This window comes from Mustela putorius, unplaced genomic scaffold, assembly GCF_011764305.1.
Source record: "Mustela putorius furo isolate JIRA1106 unplaced genomic scaffold, ASM1176430v1.1 tig00003836_pilon_pilon_pilon, whole genome shotgun sequence".
NCBI lineage: Eukaryota > Metazoa > Chordata > Mammalia > Carnivora > Mustelidae > Mustela > Mustela putorius.
Genome location: NW_025421989.1, coordinates 30,311,339 through 30,318,767, shown reverse-complemented (window position 1 = coordinate 30,318,767; position 7,429 = coordinate 30,311,339).

Here is a 7,429-nt window from a genome sequence, read left to right as displayed (position 1 = left end):
TGAGGTATAATTGACAAATAAAAGTTATATATTTAAGTTGTATAATGTATTAATTTGATATATGTATATATTTTGAAATGGTAACTGTAATCAAACTAATTAACATAACCATCAACTCACATAGTCACCTTTTTGTGAGGGGTGGGTGAGAAAACGTGAGATCTATTCCCTTAGCACATTTCAAGTATATAATACATTATTGTTAAATATAGTCGCCATGTTGTGCATTAGGTCTCCAGAACGTTTTATCTTATAACTGAAAGTTTGTACCCTTTGATCACTATCTCCCCTTTCCTCCAGCCCCTCAACCTCTGGTAGCCACCACTGTATTCATTGTTACTATAAATTCAAAATTTTCTTCTGATTCCAATTATAAAGAGACCATGAATATTTGATTCTCTATATCTAGCTTATTTCACTTAGTGTAATGTCCTCCATGTTCATCTTGATCATGGTAAGATTTCCTTCTTTTTTTAAGGCTGAATAATATCCAACTGTATGTGTGTGTGTGTGTGTGTGTGTGTGTGTGTACCTCTGTAGTTATACATGCTCAGTTGTATATCTTTATGCATTCTCCCACTGATTAACACAGGCTGTTTCTGCATCTTCACTGTTGGGAATAATGCTACAAGGAACATATCTCTTCAAGACAGTGATTTCATTTCCTTTAGATATACACCCACAGTGAGATCACCAGTTGTAGTTCCATATTTAATTTTGTGAGGAACCTCCATACTGTTTTCCTTCATGTCCTAGAGAGTATAATGCTAAACGTAGTCAGTCAGTCAGAGAAAGACAAATACCATATGACTTCACTCATGTGAAATTTAAGAAACAAAGCAAACATGGAAAAGAATGAGCGAGAGGGAGAGAGAAAGTCAAAGCAAGAAACAGACTTTTAGCTATAGAGAATAAAAGGAAGGTTACCAGAGGGGTGGGTGTTAATAGGTGATGGGGATTAAGGAGTGCACCTGTCTTAATGAGCACTGGGTACTGTCTGAAACTGTTGAATCACTATATTTTTTAAAAGATTTTATTTATTTATTTGACAGAGATCACAAGTAGGCAGAGAGGCAGGCAGAGAGAGAGGAGGAAGCAGGCTCCCCGCTGAGCAGAGAGCCCAACGCGGGGCTCAATCCCAGGACCCTGAGACCATGACCTGAGACGAAGGCAGAGGCCTTAACCCACTGAGCCACCCAGGTGCTCCTGAATCACTTATATTGATGAAGCTAATATAACGCTGTTTGTGAAGTAACTGGAATTAAAAACTTTAAAAAATTCTGTCTTTAAAAAAATTCCATGTCTTTGATTTTTGACAGTTTGACTATAATTTGTCTCTGTAAAGTCCTTCTTGGATTGAACCTGTTTGGGGAACTGTACCTGGATATACTTTTCTCTTACTTGAGTGATTTTCCACCATTATGTCTTTCAAGCAGCTTTCTGTCCTTTTTTTCTCTCTTCTCCTCGAACTCTCATAAATGTAAATATTAGCTCTGTTGATGATGTCTTATAAATCCCATAGTACTTTTTCATTCTTTTCAGTTTTTTTTTCTTTTTCTCCTCTGACCGAATAATTCCACATGACCTACTTTGAGGTCACTGATTCTTCTGTCCGATCAGGTCCGCTGTTGAAGTTCTCTATTGCATTTTTAAATTGCAGTCATTGTATTCTTATAGCTCACTAAGTTTCTTTAAAACAGTCATTTTGACTTGTTTGTCAGGAATTTATAGATATCCATTTCTTAGAGGTGGGTTACTTTAAGTTTATGGTGTTCTTTAGTCATGTCATGTTTCTCTGATACCTCAATATTTTTACAGCATTAAGTAGGTATCTCTGCATTAGAAGCAGTTAACTCTTCCAGGCTTTCTGGACTGGCTTCAGTAAGGAATGAGTTTCACCTGGCGGTGGTGGGGAGGGGGGATGCTGGTGACACTGTGATATCAGGTTTAGCCCTGCAGGTGCCCTGCATGAGAGCATGTGATATCTCTCGTCCCGGGATGCAGGGTGTCATGTCTCAGCAGCTGAGTTAGCTGGGTCTATGATATTGGTAACTCTGTGGTCCTTGGAGTCAAGAACCTTAGGGCATCACATCCGCAGTGGCTACAGTGGCTCTTGGAGTCCCCAGCAGCACCTACAGGTCCAACATGAGAAGCTGGGGCAGGTGGTATTAGGGACCAGGACCAATAATATGCATGTATCTGGCTTTAGGGACTGGCTGTAGGTACACATGCTTTGTTAAGGCCTGAGGCCATCAGCAGGGGCCAAGGCTGATGGAGGGTACATGGACAGCTTTAAGAACTGGAGCTGGTCATGTTCATGGTCACAGCCACCAGGGGTTCTGTGTGCTGGCATACGTACAGCATGGCCTGAGGGGCTGGAAGGACATGCATGGTTGTTGCACTGGACCCTAGGGCTGGGGTACCTGCAGTGGTGCTATCTGGCGTGGTTCCGGTGGCAAGGCCCGGATGAATTTGCGTGGCTAGAGCTGCAAAGGCAAAAACCTGTGAAGTCCTCACGTGCAAATCCTTTTTTCATTTGGAGTTATCTTTTTTGTAAATACTAAGGACTAAATTCACAGAAGAAAAGGTAGAGTTCAATATTAATTTTGTGAGAACTCTCTAGTGATTATACAAACTATTTACTATTTGATATAGTAATTAGAGAAAAGAATAAATTAAACTTTTGGAGGTTAGATTCAGCTATTAAGCAAGACACAGCCATGGCTAACTAATTACTGAAGTAAAAGAATGGTTCCTCCGCAGTGTGCATTTTGTCATAATTACAGCTCTGGGTAACATTTATCTTAATTAGAAATGTTCAGTGGATTGAGGGACACTGCACCTCATCCCTCATCTTATACTCAGAACTCATACAGATGCTGTTTTGTTTTAGAAGTTTCATATTAGGTAGGCAACTAAACAACATAAAAACCTTGGAGATCTGTGCCCATCAGATACTTTCTTCATAGTTCAAAAAAAAGCTTTCTTGATAAAAATTTTTAAACACTTATTGGCTGATAGGTCTCTTTCAAGACATGTTAAGTATTTTAATAAACTATAATTATGTGCACAAATGCCAGTGAAGATATTAGAAAACATCATTATCATTTGTCAAATGATTTCGATGGGATTATGACTACAAAAATGCCTGCTGATTGTTTTAATTTCCTGTTACTGCTGTAACAAATTACCAAAAACGCCGTGCCTTTAAAACAACACAAACTTAGAGGTCAGAAGTCTAAAATGGATCTCACTGAGTTAAAGTCAAGGTATTAGCTGGGTTGCAGTCATATTGGACACTCAAGAGGAGAATCCATTTCTTTACATTTTCCTGATTCTAGAGGCTGTCATCATTCCCTGACTCATGGCTTCCTTCTTTCATCTTCAAAGCCAGCAACATTTGGCCAAGTCCTTTTCATGCTACCAGTTCTTTGGTTCTCTCTCTTCTACATTGTTCTTCCCTTTCTCAGAACCCATGTGATTACATTGGGCCCACTGGGACAGTCCTCCTGTTGGGATGGAAGAACCCTCCCATCTCCAGATCTGCTGATTAATAATCTTAGTCCAATATACAACCTGAATTCCTTTTTGGTGCATCACCTAAGATTTTCACAAGTTCTAGAAATTAGAGCATGGACATCTTTGGGTGTGGTATCATTTTGCCTACCGCACTGACCGAAATCACTATTTATCATTGTCTTATGTAAGAGTGAGTGAAGAACATAGATCCACTGTTACATTTTGGAAGAACCACAAAATGCTACAGTAATTAAATAGCCTCTCCTATGCATGATCCATGACAATGAAATATATAAATGACTAACTGGTTTCTATAGGAATATATATGTGTCACATTTCACACAATATGAGTGTTTTCCATCTAAAGAGTCACTGAAATGTTAAACATTTTCTAATATTCAGAACATTTAAGAAATCTTTTGAACCTGTGTTTGTATTTGTATTCCCTCACTAGAATTTGCTGAATTATGAAATACTGTCAACATTTGGGGAGAGAAGAAGTTTTATAGTTGGCAATATAAACATATCTTGAGTTACAACTCATGAAAAAAAGTCATTGAGTCCCCAAGTTAGACTATTTGCTGTTGTTTTGTGATTGTTAGTTTTGTCCAAAAGAGCATGGCCACAAACTGCTAAGTCTGACTCTGAAGGCAGTCTCAATAGAGGAGATACAAAAAACAAAATTAAGTGAAAAGCCAGTAAGTACTTATTAAAATAGCTCTGTAACTTTTTAATGTGAATATATGAATTGACTACTCTCGTTAGTGTTCTTGACATTGGCTTTATACTGCCATTATATAATTGAACCATATATTAAGCACTTAACTAATTAGAGACCTCTTACTGCTTAAATTTTCAAATTATTACCATTACGAATGAATCCACACAAAACTGACACCATTATATGTGGGTTTCCTTAGTTGTGCTGACTTCAGAGAGTCAGTAGTCAATCTGCAAAAGAAACTAAAAATTGCTTCGGAATGAAGATGTGTATGAGGAGTGCACTGAAATCATACATAACATAAGGAATCCTTGTTGCTGTTGCTTTCTCTGCCTTTTCCAGTCATACTTGGATTGTTGGGTTTTTTTTAAGATTTTATTTATTTGTCAGACACACACACACACACACACAGAGAGAGAGAGAGAGAGAGCAGGAGCAGGATGAGAGGCAGAGGGAGAAGCAGGCCCCCAGCTGAGCAGGGAGCCCAATGCAGGGCTCAGTCCCAGGACCCCAGGATCATGACCTGAGCCAAAGACAGACACTTAACCAACTGAGTCACCCAGGCGCCCCATATTTGAACTGTTTTTAAGTGTAAGCCCCTTGTGCATCTTTTTCTGCAACCCGGATCCATCCATGCTTCTACCTGCATTTCTTCTTCTCACTGTTTCCAGAAGCAGGCAACTGCTTTTTAAAGATTTTTTTTTTTTTTTGACAGACAGATCACAAGTAGGCAGAGAGGCAGGCAGAGAGAGAGGAGGAAGCAGGCTCCCCACCAAGCAGAGAGCCCGATGCGGGGCTCGATCCCAGGAACCTGAGATCATGACCTGAGCCGAAGGCAGTGACTTAACCCGCTGAGCCACCCAGGCGCCCCGCAACTGCTTTTTAATTGCCTTAAATTATTAGAACGTTTTTCCCGAGGTCATGTCAGTCTCCTTAAGGCTTCTCCCCATTGGACTTTTTTTGCCAGGGTGAATTTGATCCCTTCTTCCATCTGGAGGCCTTACTGGTTCTTAACTGAGGGTGCACATGCAAATCACAAGGGAATGGTAAGAAAGAGTGTGTGGAGGGGGGACAGAGAGAGAAACACATGCCCAACCTCTTCTTTAGACCAAAATGGATCTTATCTAGAAGTAGATTCCAGCGTGTGAATTCAGACACTTTACTAACTCATGTTTCTATTCTTGTACACATGCAGTAAATAATTACCATGCACTAGTTAGTATTTAAGATTCTGGGAACTGTACACCTAAAACTAATATAACACTGTATGTTAAGTTTAACAATTTAAAAACAAAAGATGCTGGGAATGCATCAGTGAACAAAACATGCAAAACCTGCTGACTTTATAGAATGTACATATTCAGCTTTATGTACAAAGAATGAAAGGGCAGTAGAGAGTGTTGCATTTATTCAAGTGACATGTATTTTACTGCAGTGAGATAATAGGGCTCTTTGTGGGGAAAAAGTTGCAATAGGCCATACGTTAAACTAAATCTTCCAATTAGTAATTGCAGTCAAGAATAGTCATACCTCTCTGGGAAAAGATGCAATCTTTAAGCAGTAGATTTAATTTTTTTTAAACTATATTGAAGGAAATTGGTGTTGAGGTCAAAAGTGAGCTGATGCATGAAAAAAAAAAAAAAAAGATGTGTAACTTACACTGTTGTTCACACTACCCCACTTCCAGTAGCTCACATCTTGGCCCTTGAGCTCACCTGTGATTTATGTGGCTTTGCTCGAATTAAGCACCCTCTCCCCCACCACGCACACCCCTAAAATCACACACACACACAAAAAAACCCTATAAATCAAAAGCTGTCACATAGCTATTGCTATAACGGCAGTGGAACTTGATCTTTTCTATTTGAAATGTGTGCACTGTAAGATACGTGACCAATGGTATTTTAAACTAGAGCAGTTTAAAACGCAATCCATTAGAGCTGAATTACACAGGCCTTCAATCATTTGACGACTGAGCTCTGTGTGAAGAAATGGCCGATGTCAAATAAGAGTGACAGGGACAGTTTTTATGGCACATTTTAGAAGAAATGTGGTTAATATGAATCTGCAGGAGGACTTCCTCTGACAAAGAGTACATGGCATCAAATTGGGGTAGATACCCTACGTATACAATGACAAAAGAAAGTAAGTGGAAAATTACAGCCTTGGCACTTTTGTATCCAAAAGAAACTACTAGTCTTTTCAGAGAGAGCTATTTAGTCTGGCAGTTCCTCAAGCTATAATTTTCTCCTTGTTTTGTTTGCTTTCTTAATCTAAGATTCTCTAGAAAGTAACTAAAGAGATATCTGATTTGTACCTTTATTAATACTCTGTGTGACATTTGCCATCACTGTGTAGGTCTGGGTTTGTGAGGTTGGCGCTTCAGAAATGGTTTATTTGCTTCAGGACGCTATGTCTGCATTTCAAGGAGCTGAGGGAAATTAGGCCTCAGGTTATAGATGAGTGGATCAATAAAGTAAGATTTACCTAGATAAGTATAACAAAAAGCATCAGCAGGAGCATAGATCAATCATTTATGGCTTTTATCCCCTCTGTAATTAAGCTATTTATTAGAATACTGAATGCATGTTATTTCCACTTTACCCCTCTTCTAGTAATTTCTCCAGGTTGAAAATTTTCAAGTTCAGATTGAGACATAGTATTCAACTACCTAAATCCATTTAGTAGTTTTCAATTTATGTTATGATAAAGGCCTGGATCTTACATATGGACTAATGGACAAGGAATAGTTTGACCCTCCCCATAATATACCCTGTTTTACATCACTGTTTTTGCTCCAGCACCTCTGTCCTTATTCCAGTTTTTCCTAAGGTCATACATCTCATGTAGTTATAATCTTAATATATATATTTTATACACACACACACACACACACACACATTTATTTATTTATTTTAGAGACCTTGTGCTTGCAAGTAGAGGTAGGGGCTGAGGTAGTCTTAGGCTCTACCTCACAACCCTGAGATCATGACCTGAGCTGAAATCAGGAGTCAGACACTTAACTGACTGAGCCACCTACGTGCCCCTATAGTTAAAGTTGTAGAATTTACTTGTTAAAGACTGGGATGATCAAGTTAAAAAAATGGAAGAGCCTAAATAAATCTATATGAAAATAACACGCCAATCTGTATTCTTTGCTGAAGTTAGATGATTGGCTTAAAGTATGTA